Genomic DNA, 19,949 nt, shown 5'->3' with positions numbered 1-19,949 from the left:
ATACAACACCTGATCAAGTCTCTGCGAATTCCGGTGTGCTCTGAATATGTCATATGCTTTTGTTTTCTGATTGGTTGAAAGTGATCACTTACTAATTTGTCTTGGGGAACTCCTCCTGGGGGAAATGGTTTCAATCATAGGGTTTCCAGACTGATAGCACAGCGATAATCAGTCTGGTAATTACGAGGCTAAGATTGTACTGCAAGCTGTCAACAAGTGCAGTAGTCATAACTTTTGCCATTACCGCCACAACAACCTCAATAAAAAAAATTGTTTGACGCAAAGATTATCGGTTCTATTCTACATCAAGTCATGGGCCAAAGCAAAGCCCTCCATGGGGAAAAAAATAGATTGTCTTTATTTAGTCTCAAATTCATTTATTTTCAGCCGTCAACATTTTCGGTTGCAACAAACAATTTTGTGCAGGCTTTCCTTCATGCATTTAAGTGACCAGTTCACTCAACTTACATGACTGAGCAATTCAAACTATGACGCTATGACAAAGAGCCAGCAGAGCAACTCTCCTTGCTTGTTAGTTGCCTTGCAGTGCGGGTTGGGCTTCAGAGTGAACTCTCACTGTCGGTTGCCCTGGGTCTTAGTGTGGGGCTGCTGTGCTGTGCTGTGCCTCTGTGAAAGCCTGGCGGCCGTGCCATGCCATGCTGTGGTTGAGGTGACTGCCCTCTCCTCATTGTCCCCCCAGCTTGGTATTCCCCTCGCAGCGCCACCCTGCTCTGGGCTCTGGAGGATGTGCTTTTAGGATTTCAGCCTGCTGCCCATCTCCCTCTTTATTTCTCCCTCTGTCTCGCTCTCTCTCTAGCCTACCGCCTGTCCGATTCAACCCCCCCACAGTTTAAAAATGAAATATATATATATATATATATATATATATATATATATATATCGCTCACTCACTCTGTCTTGCTCTATCTAGTTCTTTTTCCTTTTCTTGCACTCTTACTTTCTCTCGCTTTACTTTGCTCTCTCGCTCCCTCTCTTTCCCCTCTTTCTCTCTCTCTCTCTGTGCCTTGCTCAGCTGCCCAGCACCTTTTCACTCTGAGCCAGTGGAATTGTACCATGCATGTCAAGTGTACCCATTTGAAAGAGTGTTTAGATGAGAGGTGCTTTTCAGGTTTCTGTCCTCCTCACTTTTTAAAGGATACATTAGAGCTGTTCTTCATTTTCAGATGACATCTGATGTTTAGAAACATTAACCTGCCTGTAAGCATGAAATCAGATTTGACTGAATGACTATACATTGTATAATAGGTTAACAAAATCTTTGTTCCTTTTTCTTTAGTGCCGGTAGTCTTGCTGTCTCGTTTTCTAGGGCTGAGAGTTTGACTGTTTCACCTCAGAGGACCAAAATTGTAATGGAATGAATTCCTAACCTTTACGACCTTTCTGAACTTGAGTTTTGTAACTGAAATCAAATTACACAACTGGGTAGGGAGTTGTCATGGGACATTGTGCATGAATAGTGTTCGGTGGGGGGGTTCACGAAGTGAGACGATTGAAGGTGTCTCCTCTAATCCATCCTAGTTGGCATTCTCGTTAGTGTGTGTGTGTGTGTGTGTGTGTGTGTGTGTGTGTGTGTGTGTGTGTGTGTTAGTTCTTGTTAGAGGCACCAGAGGCAGTGCGGCCGGCTCAGACCCGGGGACAGCGGACATACAGCAGCTTGTGTTGACACACACCAGGCACAACCTCAGCCTTCAGATCAGCCAGAAATAAACAAACATTGGCCCTGGTTAGAGAGAGCTGAGCGAGGCCTGATGGTGGACAGGAGTCTTCCGCTACATTGCAGAATATACAATTTTCAGTACAAAAACATCTTAGATGACATTCTTCTCTTTAAAGACAGGAGGATTCACGGATCCTAGACAGACATGTTTAGAAATCATAAGCTTGAAAACTATGCAGACCTCTGAAAGATCACCTTATTGCAATAGCATGTCGAGATAGAGGAGATATGGATAAGAGAAATATGTGAATAAACATCCATCACACCGTTACAACATGTTGTGTGTGACAGTCATGTCCAATGTCTAATAAAGTGAAAGAGTAAGTACAGTACACCTGATTTGTTAAACTCTCTGGACTGTATTTCATTTGTTTATGTGGATCCCCATTGGCATTTGCAGAAGCAGCAGCTACTCTTCCTGGGGTCCACAAAAAACACAAAACATGACAAGTAGCAAAACACTGATACACTTATAGACAAGGACAGTCACACAAATTTAAAATACAACAATATACAAACAATACAACTTAAAAATAATGTGTGTAAGAGTGTGTCTGTGTGTGCGTCTGTTTGTGTGTGTCACCTCACAGTCCCCGCTGTTCCATGGATGTTGTTTGCTTGAGTAATTGGAGATGGAGGGAGTTCATGCGATCATGGCTGTGTATAATACTGTGTGGTGTCGTGAATTTGTTTTGGACTGGCGTCATGTCATCTGGGGTATGTATGGGTGTCTGAGTTGAAGGTTAATTGATTATGCAGACAATCTGGAATTTTCATCACAGTAATATTTCTCTTAAAAACTAGAAGAGAAGTAGTTACTCTCTCGTCAACCCTCAAACAGGAAAGGCTGGCATACATGTCGTTGATATAAGTTATGTATGTGCAGTTAAGGGCAAGGCGTGGTGCTCTGTTTTGAGCCAGCTTTGCTCTTTCTTTGCTGCACTTGACCATATTACCGGGCAGTCATCAAAATGGGACAAGGCCAGAGCCTGAAGAACTAGTACAGTTGATTTTTGTGTAATAAACACAGAACATCTTTTATAACAGACATACCCCTCCCCATCTTCACAACAACTTTGTCAATATGACTTAACCATGATAATTGACCATCCAATGTTATATCTTGTAGTTTAGCTTCCTCAACTTGCTCAATGGTCACATCCTCCAGTTGAGGTTCAGGTCTTAGATAATGTTTTGAACCAAATACAATGCTTTTAGTTTTTAGATGTATTTAAGAACAGCTTATTATTAATCACCCATTCTGATACTGACTGTAACTCCTTATGTAGAATTTCAGTGAGCTAACTGGCTTTGGGTGCTGACATGTGAGTAACGGCCCAAGGCAACTTGCCCTTAGGGACACAACACGGTCCATCTCTGATATTAGAGAAACTTCCATTAAAGAAGACTCTCTGGGCTAAAAATAAACAACTCTCCAACCATGTGATAGCTATAGCAAGTGAGTTTCTTCAAAAACAATTATGATCAACAACATCAAATGCTGCTCTTAAATCTAACAATAATCTTCAACTATCATCTTATTCTTATTTATTTTAACCAATTATCTGTAATCTGCGTCAGTGCAGTACAGGTTGAGTTTTTCTCTGAAAAATAGCATTGTGTTTGGTCTAACACAATTCTCTCCATCAGTTTACTAAGAACAGGCAGCATAGTGATTGGGATGCTGTAAGAGCCAGCAAAGGTTGGAATTACTTTAGCCTCCTTCCACATATAAACTCCTTTATATAGCAAATAGGGGTGGCAATACAGTTTGCTACCGTTCTCAATAGTTTCCCCATCAAGGTTGTCTATACCTGGTGTCTTATCATTCATTATTGATGGATACAATAATGATAAGCCAGTGTCATCATGACCTATCGTGGTCTGACTTTCTCTGACATTTTCCAAGACAAGGCTGCCTGCAGCACTCCGAGTCTCTGACATTCTTATCTTAAAGGTCGAAGCAGTCAGCTTTAAAGAGTGACTTACAGGAGGCTTTTAAAAACACACATTTAAACAAGCTGGGGGATCCGTGGTAGACTTTCGAAGGCATTGCCATTCCCACCATGGGTTAGGGTTTGTTGTAAGCCCCTTAATGACAATACTGCTCAGGGCACGTCTCAAATGAAACTCTCTACCCTATATAGTGCACTGCTTTTGACCAGAGTCCTATCTGCCCTAGTCAAAGGTAATACATTATGTAGGGAATAGGGTGCCATTTGGGACATAGACATGGAGATTAGTGATCTGATCAGGGGTCTTGACATGGGAATGGCAGGTGTTGTTTGCAATGTCTGTAATGAATATGCTGTGGCATGTAGCCTAGCGCTCACCTCCCTCTATTCCCTCCATCCCACCCCATGGCTTGCCATCCACCCCTCAGTTGAGCACCGTGTAGACGGATCAAGCCCGCTGTGTGTGAGTGCATGTGTATGTGTGTGTCTCCTCCTTCATATGCCCGCAGTCAGTCAACCAACAGGACAGGAATGCTGAAGCTAATCTTCAGGTGCTCTTGCAGTATTCCACCCCACCGGCCCACTCCCAGGCAGCCAGCCAGGCTGACTCCCTCAACTGACTAATACACCCTCTAATACCCTTAGCTCTACTACACCTCACCTTCCGCTACGCAAACAGCTCCTACTTAAGTCCCACTCAAACTACTCCTGACCCAACCTACAGTACATGACTACAGCCTTACAGAATAATGGCCTGATACATACTCTGGTACACTTGGTGTTGAACTCACGAGCCAAAAGTGGTGCTCGAATATTGTGTACAGTACTACGTCACATATGTGAATACATGTGTACCACGTCATTGCTTTCTCTCTCTCGCGCTCTGCTGTGTGTGCATCTTTCTAGCTATAACTTAAATGGAAAGTGGCTGAGGCCCATTGGCAAGAGTTCAAATTGCTAAGGGGTTGGCCCATGTGGGGGAAAATGTAGGAAAAATGGCGCCATACATCTTCCAGAAAAAACTGTTGCTTTTAAATGAGAGATTTCTTAGAAAATTGAAGTAAATCAGTAATTCTGCTCATAGATTATGCATGTATGAAAAAACACATCCAGCCCAAAGCGGGAGGTTGAAAAAATACTTAGTAGTCGCCAAAGAAGCTCCACAACTCTCTTGTACTCTAACATCAACAGCATGAACGTGGCTCTCTTCTTCTTTTCTTTTTCCTTCTTCTTCCTTTCTGCCCACATTTTATTCAATCTTTACGAACGTCATGCCACTGGCTTTCAGTAAAGCCAGTGTGTATATGAATGCGGATTAATCAACTTTATACATGTCAGCTAATACAGCGACTGAAATGACTGCAACACTTAACAAAGAGCTGCAGTTAGTTTCAGAGTGGGTGGCAAGGAATAAAGGAATAAATATTTCTCAAACTAAAAGCATTGTATTTGGGACAAATCATTCACTAAACCCTAAATCTCAACTAAATCATGTGGAAATTGAGTAAGTTGACGTGACTAAACTGCTTGGAGTAACCGTGGATTATAAACTGTCATGGTCAAAATATATTGATACAACAGTAGCTAAGATGGGGAGAAGTCTGTCCATAATAATGCGTTGCTCTACCTTCTTAACAGCAGTATCAAAAAGGCAGGTGCTACAGGTACTAGTTTTGTCACACCTGGACTACTGTTCAGTCGTGTGATCAGGTGCCACAGAACAGGGCAGCATGGCTGGCCCTTCGATGTACACAGAGAGCGACCATTAATAATATGCATGTCAATCTCTCCTGGTTCAAAGTGGAGGAGAGATTGACTTTGTCACTACTTGTGAGAGGTATTGACATGTTCAATGCACCAAATTGTCTGTTTGAACTACTGGCCCACATCTCGGAAGCCTAAGCATACCTCACAAGACATGCCACAAGAGGTCTCTTCACAGTCCCCAAGTACAGAACAGACTATGGTCGGCGCACAGTACTGCATAGAGACATGACTACATGGAACTCTATTCAACATTAAGTAACTAATGCAAGCAGTAAAATTAGATTTAAAAACAGATGAAACGGCGGGGATTCTGGAACAGCGGGGATTGTGAAGCAACAAACATAGGTGTGACACATGCATACACACACGATAACATACGCACTATACACACACTTACACATGGATTTTGTATTGTATATATGTGGTAGTGGTGGAGTAGGGGCCTGAGGGCACACAGTGTGTTGTGAAATCTGTGAATGTATTGTAATGTTTTTAAAATTGTATAACTTTGTTAATGTTGATGGACCTCAGGAAGAGTAGCTGCTGCCTTGGACGCAGCTAATGGGGATCCATAATGAATACAATTACAAATACTCCTTGTCCTCCTCCTTCCTCTTTCAACAAGAAGCATGAAGCTGATCACCACCACATCCTGCTAGACAGGGTACCAGACAGACCTAGACAGCTCATATCCATACAACCAAATGCTAGAGGGGGCACACCTGGCTGGATGCTCTCAGCTCTAGGCTAGCCAGTGGTCATGCGGTTAGATGTACGTCTAACGTCTGTCTGTGGTCCAGCCAGCCCAGCCCTGTATGCAACTGTGAGATGCTACTGATTTGTGTCTATGTGAGTCATGGGGCTTTCTTATCCCCTTTGCCAGAGTCTCTTTATCTGCCAGTAGTTTAAGCTCAGTTTCAGTACAGCAGTGATGTGTGTGTGTGTGTGTGTGTGTGTGTGTGTGTGTGTGTGTGTGTGTGTGTGTGTGTGTGTGTGTGTGTGTGTGTGTGTGTGTGTGTGTGTGTGTGTGTGTGTGTGTGTGTGTGTGTGTGTATAACACCACTCAGTACAGCTGACAGTAACGTTCACAGCAGTGGAGTGTTAACTGTGTTTATCGCCAGACAGCACAACATCTGTCATGGCTTCACGTACCTCCACCCTGCAGTCTGACTCACACACAGAAACAGACCAACCTGCAGTCTGCACCTGGGATTGCAAGACAGAGCTGTCTGTCTGGCTTGAAATACTTTACTTTGTCAGAATCAGGTAACAGTTTGCTATGTCTAGTAACTCAACTGTCAACTATTGTGATTGATGTCTAATAGAATTGTCACTTACAGGTCTACACAGACATCCAGCTCTTTCGCCTGTCAGATACTGTAGCCTAAAGTGTTGAGATTGTGAATTATGACAGCATTACAAAAGGTTTCAACACAATATGGAAACCCCAGAGTGTGAATCAACTGATCATAACAACGCAACACAATATGAAAAAAAAAACATTAGTGTCAATAAATCACTACTGTAAATTTAATGGCCAATTACTGCTCATGAAATATGTTGATGAAACCGGTTTCTTCTTGTTTTACCCCAAGATGAACTACCTTCAATCCAGTCTATGGGTCTATTCATCCTCAACATAGCACCTCCCTGTTGTGACTGTCTTAGACTCCCCACTTACTCATCCATCCCAACCACTGTATTGCACCAGGACTGATCCACTGACTGATCCCTGCAGTGTTGAGAAAGCATCTGAAGCATCTCAGTAATTCCCTCAGAGAGCCTTTATGACTCATCATGGATGATAGTCCAGCAGCTCACTGAGTCCAGCAGCTCACTGACATCCATCAGACAACAAGTGCCCACAGCTCACTGACATCCACCAGACAACAAGTGCCTACACACACACACACACACACACACACACACACACACACACACACACACACACACACACAAAACTCACTCGGGAGCCGCCGCCCTAGGCCAAGTAAATAGGGGCTGAACCTTACGAGGAAAGACAAGCACGTACTGTATCATCACTCCTGAGTGTTTGTGCACTGACTTCCTGGCTAAAGTGGTGAACATCCCATGGCCCTCAGAAAGACCAAAGCCCAAATCTAATCTGGGCACTGGCCTGATACCAATAGATTCCCCCAGCTCAGACACAGGGTCTGGCCAATCAGGCAGCCTTAATACTCCCGACATTATTTTCGATGACCGAAAACAGCTTCTGGACATCAGAAAAGCGATAACTAACCTTGAATTGAGTGAATATTTCTACTTCAACTTCAACTAGTTGGCAGCTGTGCATGTACAACTAACTCCAGACCAGGCCCTAATCTGCGGGACTCAATAGAGGAAGAGACAACGCAAGAGAGGCAAACGAGTGGGCTCCATGACGAGACTACGTCATCAAGTAAATAAGCCGCCTCTACCCTCCGTTCTATTTGCAAACGTACAATCAGAGAACAAACTGGATGAGCACCGTTCGAGACTATCCTATCAACGGGACCTGAAAAACGGTAATATCCTATGATTCTCTGAGTCATGGCTGAACAAGGACATTGATAATATACACTGAGTGTACAAAACATTAAGAACATCTTCTGTAATATTGAGTTGTACCCCCACCCCCTTTTGCCTTCAGAACAGCCTCAATTCGTTGAGCCATGGACTCTACAAGGTGTCGAAAACATCCAACAGGGATGCTGGTCCATGTTGACTCCAATGCTTCCCGCAGTTGTGTCAAGTTCTATTTTTGTTTCATCAAACCAGAGGAAAAAGTACGATCTTTGTCCCCATGTGCAGTTGAAAACCGTAGTCTGGCTTTTTTATGGAGGTTTTGGATCAATGGCTTCTTCCTTGCTGAGCGGCCCTTCAGGATAGGTCGATATACGACTCGTTTTACTGTGGATATAGATACCTTTGTACCTGCATCTTCACAAGGTCCTTTGTTGTTGTTCTGGGATTGATTTGCACTTTTCAACACAAAAGTACGTTCATCTCTAGGAGACAGAACACGTCTCCCTCCTGAGCGATATGACAGCTGCGTGGTCCCATGGTGTTTATACTTGCATACTATTGTTTGTACAGATGAACGTGGTACCTTCAGACGTTCGGAAATTGCTCCCAAGGATGAACCAGACTTGTGGAGGTCTACAATTTTTTCTGAGGTCTTGGCTGATTTCTTTTGATTCCCACTCTATGTCAAGCATAGAGGCACTGAGTTTGAATAAACTTTATTGTGTGACATAAGTATTTGATACATCAGAAAAGCAGAACTTAATATTTGGTACAGAAACCTTTGTTTGCAATTACAGAGATCATACATTTCCTGTAGTTCTTGACCAGCTTTGCACACACCGCAGCAGGGATTTTGGCCCACTCCTCCATACAGACATTCTCCAGATCCTTCAGGTTTCTGGGCTGTCGCTGGGCAATACAGACTTTCAGCTCCCTCCAAAGATTCTCTATTGGGTTCAGGTCTGGAGACTGGCTAGGCCACTCCAGGAGCTTGAGATGCTTCTTACAGAGCCACTCCTTAGTTGCCCTGGCTGTGTGTTTTGGGTCGTTGTCATGCTGGAAGACCCAGCCACGACCCATCTTCAATGCTCTTACTGAGGGAAGGAGGTTGTTGGCCAAGATCTCGTGATACATGGCCCCATCCATCCTCCCCTCAATACGATGCAGTCGTCCTGTCCCCTTTGCAGAAAAGCATCACCAAAGAATGATGTTTCCACCTCCATGCTTCACGGTTGGGATGGTGTTCTTGGGGTTGTACTGATCCTTCTTCCTCCAAACACGGCGAGTGGAGTTTAGACCAAAAAGCTCTATTTTTGTCTCATCAGACCACAACCTTCTCCCATTCCTCCTCTGGATCATCCAGATGGTCATTGGCAAACTTCAGACAGGCCTGGACATGCGCTGGCTTGAGCAGGGGGACCTTGCGTGCGGTGCAGGATTTTAATCCATGATGGCGTAGTGTGTTACTAATGGGTTTCTTTGAGACTGTGGTCCCAGCTCTCTTCAGGTCATTGACCAGGTCCTGCCGTGTAGTTCTGGGCTGATCCCTCACCTTCCTCATGATCATTGATGCCCCACGAGGTGAGATCTTGCATGGAGCCCCAGACCGAGAGTGATTGACCGTCATCTTGAACTTCTTCCATTTTCTAATAATTGCGCCAACAGTTGTTGCCTTCTCACCAAGCTGCTTGCCTATTGTCCTGTAGCCCATCCCAGCCTTGTGCAGGTCTACAATTTTAACCCTAATGTCCTTACACATCTCTCTGGTCTTGGCCATTGTGGAGAGGTTGGAGTCTGTTTGATTGAGTGTGTGGACAGGTGTCTGTTATACAGGTAACGAGTTCAAACAGGTGCAGTTAATACAGGTAATGAGTAGAGAACAGGTGGGATTTTTTATGAAAAACTAACAGGTCTGTGAGAGCCGGGATTCTTACTGGTTGGTAGGTGATCAAATACTTATGTCATGCAATAAAATGCTAATTATTACTTAAAAATCATACAATGTGATTTTCTGGATTTTAGTTTTAGATTCTGTCTCTCACAGTTGAAGTGTACCTATGATAAAAATTACAGATCTCTACATGCTTTGTAAGTTGGAAAACCTGCAAAATCGGCAGTGTATCAGATACTTGTTCTCCCCACTGTACTTAAATACACACAGGACACAGGATAAGACATGAGAAATATAACAGACTGCCCTAGCCCCCCCGACACAAACTATTGCAGCATAATTACTGGAGGCTGAGACAGGTGGGGTCGGGAGACACTGTGGCCCCCGTGACCCAACTATACCTCTGGACAGGGCCAACCAGGCAGGATATAACCCCACCCACTTTGCCAAAGCACAGCCCCCACACCACTAGAGGGATAACAACAGACCACCAACCTACTACCCTGAGACAAAGCAGAGTATAGCCCATGAAAATCTCCCAACGGCACCAACCCGAAGGGGGGCGCCAACCCGGACAGGAAGATCACGTCAGAGACTCAACCCACTCAAGTGATGCACCCCTCCTAGGAACGGTATGGAAGAGTACCAGTAAGCCAGTGACTCAGCCCCCGTAATTGTCCATCAAGATAGAACTGCCAAAGGGTGAGGAGTTGCAATCTACTGCAGAGAGAGCCTGCAAAGTTCTGTCATACTTTCCAGGTCTATACCCAAACAGTTTGAACTTCTAATTTTAAAAATCAACCTCTCCAGAAATAAGTCTCTCACTGTTGCAGCCTGCTATCGACCCCCTCCGCTCCCAGCTTTGCCCTGGACACCATTTGTGAATTGATCGCCCCCCATCTAGCTTCAGAGTTCGTTCTGTTAGGTGACCTAAACTGGGATATACGTAACACCCCAGCAGTCCTACAAGCTAGATGCCCTCAATCTCACACAAATCATCAAGGAACCCACCAGGTACAACCCTAAATCCGTAAACATGGGCACCCTCATAATTATCCTGACCAACTTGCCCTCCAAATACACCTCTGCTGTTTTCAATCAGGATCTCAGCGATCACTGCCTCATTGCCTGTATCCTCTATGGGTCCGCGGTCAAACGACCACCCCTCATCACTGTCAAACACTCCCTAAAACACTTATGCGAGCAGGCCTTTCTAATCGACCTGGCACGGGTATCCTGGAAGGATATGATGCCTGGTCATTCTTTAAAAGTAATTTCCTCACCATCTTAGATAAGCATGCCCCGTTCAAAAAATGACAGATATAGCCTTAGGTCTGGAATGGTCTGGAATGAACTAACTGCCCTTGACCAGCACAAAAACATCCTGTGGCGGACTGCAATAGCATCGAATAGTCCCCATGATATGTAACTGTTCAGGCAAGTCAGGAACCAATACACGCAGTCAGTCAGAAAAGCAAAGGCTAGCTTTTTCAAACAGAAATTCGCATCCTGTAGCTTTAACTCCAAAAAGTTTTGGGACACTGTAAAGTCCATGGAGAACAAGAGGACTTGTTGAAAGCTGCCGCGGTCATCCCCCTCTTCAAAGGGGGTGACAACCTAGACCCAAACTGTTACAGACCTATATCCATCCTGCCCTGCCTATCTAAAGTCTTCGAAAGCCAAGTTAATAAACTGACCATTTCTCCGCTGTGCAATCCGGCTTCCGAGCCGGTCACGCGTGCACCTCAGCCACGCTCAAGGTACTAAACGATATCATAACCTCCATCGATAAAAGACAACCTGGCCAAGGATTTGGACTCTGTCAATCACCAAATTCTTATCGGCAGACTCAATAGCCTTGGTTTTTCAAATGACTGCCTCGCCTGGTTCACCAACTACTTTGCAGACAGAATTCAGTGTGTCAAATCAGATGGCATGTTGTCCGGACCTCTGGCAGTCTCTATGGGGGTACCACAGGGTTCAATTCTCGGGCCGACTCTTCTCTCTGTATATATCAATGATGTCGCTCTTGCTGCGGGCGATTCCCTGATCCACCTCTAAGCAGACGACACCATTCTGTATACTTCTGGCCCTTCCTTGGACACTGTGCTAACTAACCTCCAAACAAGTTTCAATGCCATACAACACTCCTTGCGTGGCCTCCAACTGCTCTTAAACGCTAGTTAAACCAAATGCATGCTTTTCAACCGTTCACTGCCCGCCCGCACCCGCCCGACTAGCATCACCAACCTGGATGGTTCCGACCTAGAATATGTGGACAACTATAACTACCTAGGTGTCTGGCTAGACTGTAAACTCTCCTTCCAGACTCATATTAAACATCTCCAATCCAAAATCAAATCCAGAATCGGCTTTCTATTTCCAACAAAGCCTCCTTTACTCACACCGCCAAACTTGCCCTAGTAAAACTGACTATCCTACCGATCCACGACTTTGGCAATGTCATCTACAAAATAGCTTCCAACACTCTACTCAGCAAACTGGATGCAGTCTACACAGTGCCATCCGCTTTGTTACCAAATCCTTTTACCTTTTACCACCCACCACTGCGACCTGTATGCTCTAGTCGGCTGGCTCTTGCTACATATTCGTCGCCAGACCCACTGGCTCCAGGTCATCTATAAGTCTATACTAGGTAAAGCTCCGCCTTATCTCAGTTCACTGGTCACGATAACAACACCCACCCGTAGCACACGTTCCAGCAGGTATATCTCACGGATCATCCCGAAAGCCAACACCTCATTTGGCTGCCTTTCCTTCCAGTTCTCTGCTGTCAGTGACTGGAACGAATTGCAAAAATTGCCGAAGTTGGAGACTTTTATTTCCCTCACCAACTTTAAACATCAACTATCTGAGCAGCTAACCGATCACTGCAGCTGTACATAGTCCATCTGTAAATAGCCCACCCAATCTACCTACCTCATCCCCATACTGTTTTTATTTGATTTACTTTTCTGCTCTTTTGCACACCAGTATCTCTACTTGCACATCATCATCTGCTCATTTATCACTCCAGTGTTAATCTGCTAAATTGTAATTATTCGCTCCTATGGCCTATTTATTGCCTACCTCCTCCTTTTTCTACTGTGTCATTGACTTGTTTATTGTGTTATTGGCTTGTTTATTGTTTACTCCATGTGTAACTCTGTGTTGTTGTCTGTGTCACACTGCTTTGCTTCATCTTGGCCAGGTCACAGTTGCAAATGAGAACATGTAAAAATAATTGGTTTAGGGGCAGAGAATCCGAGTGGAGTGAGGGGAACTGACCAGTCAGAGACAGCAAGGGTGGTTCATCACTCCAGTGCCTTTCTGTTCACTTTCATGCCCTTGGGCCTGACTACACTCAATTATAGGATCTACTGAAGAGATTAGTCTTCAATAAAGACTTCAAGGTCGAGACCGAGTCTGCATCTGCGTCTCTCACATGGATAGGCAGACCATTCCATAAAAATGGAGCTCTATAGGAGAAAGCCCTGCTTCCAGTGTTTGCTTAGAAATTCTATGGACAATAAGGAGGCCTGCATCTTGTGACCGTAGTGTACATGTAGGTATGTACGGCAGGACCAATTCGGAAAGATAGGTAGGAGCAAGCCCATGTAATGCTTTGTAGGTTAGCAGTTAAACCTTGAAATCAGCCCTAGCCTTAACAGGAAGCTAGTGTAGAGAGGCTAGCACTGGAGTAATATGATCAGATTTTTGGTTCTAGTCAAGATTCTAGCAGCCGTGTTTAGCACTAACTGAGGTATATTTAGTGATTTATCCGGGTAGCCGGAAAGTAGAGCATTGCGGTAGTCTAATCTAGAAGTGACAAAAGCATGGATAGATTTTTCTGCATCATTTTTGGACAGAAAGTTTCTGATTTTTGCAATGCTACGTAGATGGAAAAAAGCTGTCCTTGTAACAGTCTTGATATGTTTGTCAAAAGAGAGATCAGGGTCCAGAGTAACGCAGAGGTCCTTTACAGTTTTATTTGAGAAGACTGTACAAATATCAAGATGAATTGTCAGATCATTTCTTGGGACCTAGAACTAGCATCTCTGTTTTGTCCGAGTTTAAATGTAAAATTATGCCGCCGTCCACTTCCTTATGTTTGAAACACAGGCTTCCAACACAGGCTTCCAGGGAGGGCAATTTTGGGGCTTCACCATGTTTAATCGAAATGTACAGCTGTATATCATCCACATAGCTGTGAAAGTTAACATTATGTTTCCGAGTGACATCACCAAGACTTAAAATATATAGTGAAAACAATATAGGTCTTAAAATGGAACCTCGAAGAACACCAACATTTACAGTTGATTTGTCAGAGGACAAACCATCCACAGAGACAAACTGATATCTTTCCGACAGATGAGATCTAAACCAGGCCAGAACTTGTCCATGTAGACCAATTTGGGTTTCCAATCTCTCCAAAAGATTGTGGTGATCGACGGTATCAAAAGCAACACTAAGGTCTTGGAGCACGAGAACAAATGCAGAGCCTTGGTCTGATGCCATTAAAAGGTCATTTACCACCTTCACAAGTGCAGTCTCAGTGGTATGATTGGGTCTAAAACCAGACCGAAGCATTTCATATACATTGTTAGGCTTCAGGAAGGCAGTGAGTTGCTGCTCAACATCTTTTTCATTTTTTTTGAGAGGAACGGGGCATTTGAAATAGGCCGATAGGGTCCAGTATGCAGCTGGAATGTTTAGAGGCCATGGCTATCTTCATCAATGTGTCAAGAGATATAGTACTAAAAAACTTGAGTGTCTCCCTTGATCTTAGGTCCTGGCAGTGTTGTGCAGACTCACGACAATGGAGAAATATGCAGATTTGAAGAGGAGTCCATCATTTCCTTTCTAAATAAGTTCATTATTTTATCACTGCTGAAGTGAAAGCCATCCTCTCTTGGGGAATACGGATTTTTAGTTAGCTTTGCGACAGTCCCAAAAATAAAATGTAGGACCGTTCTTATTCTCCTCAATTAAGTTGGAAAAATAGGATGATCGAGCAGCAGTGAGGGCTCTTCGATACCGCACGGTACTGTCTTTCCAAGCTAATCGGAAGACTTCCAGTTTGGTGTCGCTCCATTTCCGTTCCAATTTTCTGGAAGCTTGCTTCAGGACTCTGGTATTTTCTGTATAACAGGAAGCTAGTTTCTTATGACATACGCAAGGTTAAATTAAGTTCCTCAATTAGGTGGTTAACCGATTGTTGTACTGCGATGTCCTTTGATACTTGGAGGGAGTCTGGAAGGGCATCTAGGAATCTTTGGTTTGTCCGAGAATTTATAGCATGGCATTTGATGATCCTTGGTTGGGGTCTGAGCAGATTGTTTGTTGCAATTGCAAACATAATAAAATGGTGGTCCGATAATCCAGGATTATGAGGAAAAACATTAAGATCCACAATATTTATTCCATGGGACAAAACTAGGTCCAGAGTATGACTGTGGCAGGAATAGGTCCGGAGACATGTTGGACAAAACCCACTGAGTCGACGATGGCTCCTTTTGGAGTGGGTCTGTGGACTTTTCCATGTCAATATTAAAGTCACCAAAAATGTGAATATTATCTGCCATGACTACAAGGTCTGATAGGAATTCAGGGAACTCAGTGAGGAACGCTGTATATGCCCCAGGAGGCTTGTAAACAGTAGCTATACAAAGTGATTGAGTTGGCTGCACAGATTTCATGACTAGAAGCTCAAAAGATGAAAACTCAGTCTTTTTTTGGGGGGGTGAAATTTGGTTTCGTAAATGTTAGCAACACCTCTGCAGGATGTGCGAAGGATATGGTCACTAGTGTAACCAGGAGGAGAGGCCTCATTTAACACAGTAAATCCATCAGGCTTAAGCCATGTTTCAGTCGGGCCAATCACATCAAGATAATGATCAGTGATTAGTTCATTGACTATAACTGCCTTGGAAGTGAGGGATCTAACATTAAGTAGCTGTATTTGAGATGTGAAATATCAAAATCTCTTTCAATAATGACAGGAATGGAGGGGGTCTTCATTCCAGTGAGATTGCTATGGCGAACACTGCCATGTTTAGTTTTGCCCAACCTAGATCGAAGCACAGACACAGTCTCAATGGGGATATCTGATCTGACTACACTGACTGTGCTAGTGGCAGACTCCACTAAGCTGGCAGGCTGGCTAACGGCCTGCACCCTATCTCATTGTGGAGCTAGAGGAGTTAGAGCCCTGTCTATGTTCATAGATAAGATGTGAGCACCCCTCCAGCTAGGATGGAGTTTGTCACTCCTCAGCAGGCCAGGCTTGGTCCTGTTTGTGGGGGAGTCCCAGAACGAGGGACAATTATCTACAAATCCTATCTTTTGGGAGGGGCAGAAAACAGTTTTCAACCAGCGATTGAATTGTGAGACTGCTGTAGAGCTCATCACTCCTCCTGACTCGATGTCGACATCTTTCTAGCTGATTTACACGCTGAGGTTGTTGTGCTTGGGGACCTCTGACTGTTACATCCTAACATCGTTGGTGCGGACGTGGAAAACAATAACCCTTTACTCTCTAGACTTGCTAGTTTTAGCCTTAGCCAGCACCATCTACAGATTAGCCTTAAAGTCGGTAGCCCTGCCCCCTGGTAAACAGTGTATGATCGCTGGAGGATTCTTTTTTTTACTGCAGGTAATGGAGTCGCCAATGACTAGAGTTTTCAATTTGTCAGAGCTAATGGTGGGAGGCTTCGGTGTCTCAGACCCCATACCGGGTGGAGGAGAGACCAGAGAAGGCTCGGCCTCTGACTCGTTTCTTACTGGGGAGAACCGGATGAAAGTTTGTCAGCTGAATGAGCATCACTGGTTGAGCATTTCCTTCCAGAAGTAATGAGAAAATTGTCCGGCTGCAGGGACTGTGCGAGGGGTTTTATATTACTATATGTACTTATTTGTGGCACAGACACGGTTTCATCCTTTCCTACACTTAAATTACCCTTGCCTAACGATTGCGTCCGAAGCTGAGCTTGCAGCATGGCTATCCTCTCCATAATTTACCTTTATTTAATTGGACCTTTATTTAACCAGGCAAGTCAGTTAAGAACACATTCTTATTTTCAATGACGGCCTGGGAACAGTGGGTTAACTGCCTGTTCAGGGGCAGAACGACAGATTTGTATCTTGTCAGCTCGGGGGTTTGAACTCGCAACCTTCCGGTCCAACGCTCTAACCACTAGGCTACGCTGCCGCCCCATAAAACTATCGCTCTCCTGTATATTATGAGTAGAATTAGAAGGCAGAATGTTAATGTTCATGTAATGTTAACTTAGCTTCGGCTGGTGGAGGTCCTGTAGAGCCATGTCCAGATAAAGCATCCGGTGTGGAAAAGTTGAATGAAAAAAAGTCAAGCAAGGGAAAAAATGTAAATATAAAAGTTGGCAGGTAGCAAAGTAACGCAAGCAACAAAACGCACAGCAGCACTTTATGATGTGCTACAGGCCCACATAGAGGTACCCACAGACACTATTAAAAGGGCTCGGGAGGAGGAACTTGGTTCAGAAATCTCAGATGAGGACTGGGTAGAAGCCTACAGGAATATAAACCACAGATCAGTGAATGCCAGACACAACCTTGTTAAGTTTAAGGTGATACACAGGTTACATTACTCCAAGGTTAAACTGCATAAAATATTCCCCGACAACTCACCACTGTGTAAGAGGTGCAAGTAGGATGAGGGGACTTTGACTCACTTATTTTGGACATGTCCTAAGTCACATACTTACTGGGATCTCATTTTTTATTACTTATCTAAAGCCTTTGATAGAGTTATAACCCCAGACCCATTGATAGCTCTGTTTGGTACAGTTGATGGGAATAATCAGGAAGGGACTCTATTAGCCAAAAGGCTCATATTGCAATTTTGGGAATTGGAGACTTACCTACCTTTGAAATGTGGTTAGGGGATTTCAATAGAATTTCCAATAGAATTCCCATGTTTGGCAGCCGATGCTGGATACTGGATAAATGGGCTATTCCCCCTTCATAAGTAGGTTGATGATCTGCTGCTACTATTTGCTGTACTCCACTCAATATTTATTTTTAGTTGAACTACCCTGCTTGTAATGACTGTCTTCTTATATGCTGTCTTCTTATAATAGGTACCACCTAAAAGGATTTTAAAATTGTATTTTTGTATGTGTATGTGAGTTAAGTTTTGTTTTGTCCTCCAAATGTGCCATCCCATTCAACAGTACAATGAATGTCAATGTTTGTATCTCTGTCTTCTTTTTCTATTGGAAAATAATAACATTGGAATGAACATTTTTATTCTCACTAAGACAACTGGAACAAACATGTGCTTAAAGGAGAATAATCTGATTTATTCAAAACAGTCAACTTTCATAAAGAACATAAATTATGTACAGAAAAGTATTTACAGACATGTGCATAGCCAAGAAAGATTTGCACAATAACACTGTTGATACATAATAAAAAGTTTTAAAAAATGTAAAAAGACAGAACAGCAGCTTCTGCCACTATTAGGGTGAAGGTGTGCGTCTCTTTGTTAATAACATTAGAAATTGCACACCAGCTGTTAAGGAAGTCTCAAAGTTTTGCTCACCTGAGTTAGAGTACCTCATGACAAGCTGCAGACCATACTATTTACCAAGAGAGCTTTCATCGATATTTTTCATAGCTGTCTATTTACCACCACAAACCGATGCTGGCACTAAGACCACAATCAATGAACAGTATAGGGCCATAAGCAAACCAGAAAATGCACTTCCAGAGGCGACACGTCTAGTGGTTGGTGATTTTAATGCAGTGGTACCGATGCACCAAGTCTGGAACCAACAGGACCCTTTAATGCAGGGAAATTGAAATCTGTTTTACCTCATTTTTACCAGCATGTCACCTGCACAACTAAAGGCGAAAAAAACTCTAGATCATCTTTACTCCACACACGGAAAGGCATACAAAGCTCTCTTTTGCCATCCATTTGGCAAATCTGACCATAACTCTACCAGTGATGTGCTCAATACGGAAGTCTTCCAATGAAGCGGATGCTTAGCTACAGGACTGTTTGGCTACTACAGACTAGAATATGTTCCAGGATTCATCCGATAACATTGAGGAGTTTACCACATCAGTCATTAATAAGTGCATCAACGATATCGTCCCCACAGGGAGGGTACATACATATCCCAACCAGAAACCATGAATTACATGCATCATCCACACAGAGCGAAAGGTTAGAGCTGACGCTTTCAAGGAGCGGGACACTAATCCAGATGCTTATTAGAATTCCGCTATGACCTCCGGCGAACCATCAAACAGTCAAAACGTCAATGCAGGACTAAGATCAAATGCTACTATGCTGGCTATAACGCTCGTCGGATGTGGCAGGGCCTGCAAACTATCACTTATTACAAAGGGAAACCCAGCCGCGAGCTGCCCAGTGACCCGAGCCTACCAGACGAGCACCAGCTATTCCAGATGACTGTGTGATTACGCTCTAGCCTGTGTTAGTAAGACCTTTAAACAGGTAATCGGACGAATTACCAAAACACATACTCAGACCAGTTGGCAAGTGTCTTCACTGATATTTTGAATCTCTCCCTGACCCAGTCTGTAAAACCTACATGTTTCAAGGAGACCATCATAGTCCCTGTGCCCAAGAACACCAAGGTAACCTGTCTAAATGACTATCGGCCTGTAGCACTCACATCTGTAGCCATGAAATGCTTTGAATGGCTGGTCATGGATCACATCAACACCATCATCCCAGACACCCTGGACCCACTCCAATTCACATACCACCCCAACAGATGACAAACTTTATTGCACTTCACACTGCCCTCTCCCACCTGGACAAGATGAACACCTACCTGAGAATGCTGTTTATTGACAATAGCTCAGTCAGCATTCAACACCATAGTGCCCTACAAGCTTATCACTAATCTCAGAAACCTGGGACTGAACACCTCCCTCTGCAACTGGATGCTGGACTTCCTGACAGGCCGCCCCAAGGTAGTGAGGGTATGTGGTTGACCTAATCACTGAAAATGATGAAACAGCCTATAGATAAGAGGTCAGCGACCTGGCATTG

This window comes from Oncorhynchus keta, chromosome 34 (genome assembly GCF_023373465.1).
Source record: "Oncorhynchus keta strain PuntledgeMale-10-30-2019 chromosome 34, Oket_V2, whole genome shotgun sequence".
Lineage (NCBI taxonomy): Eukaryota > Metazoa > Chordata > Actinopteri > Salmoniformes > Salmonidae > Oncorhynchus > Oncorhynchus keta.
The sequence above is the reverse complement of the archived record's forward strand: the minus strand, read 5'-3'. Positions refer to the sequence as shown.